The sequence below is a fragment of the Pocillopora damicornis genome, chromosome 7 (genome assembly GCF_964200805.1).
Source record: "Pocillopora damicornis chromosome 7, jaPocDami1.2, whole genome shotgun sequence".
Taxonomy (NCBI): Eukaryota; Metazoa; Cnidaria; class Anthozoa; order Scleractinia; family Pocilloporidae; genus Pocillopora; species Pocillopora damicornis.
Window position 1 is genome coordinate 8905298 of NC_142676.1, and position 249 is coordinate 8905546.

Genomic DNA, 249 nt, shown 5'->3' on the forward strand with positions numbered 1-249 from the left:
TTTTCAGAGAATATTTTGGTGCTAAGTTTGGGAAATACATACCTAGAAACTAGAGGTACATGATGGATGCAGGTGTTTAAAAAGAATCTTTCCTGTTTTAAAAACGCAAATTTGCATCACCTATCAACCTGAATTGTATGATTTCCAACGAGCTTCAGTTGGACTTCAGAGAGAATTTAGGCTCCTCCATTTTGTTGGAGATGCTACTGTGATAATATCACTTTTATAAAGGGTCCTCACCATGCAGGC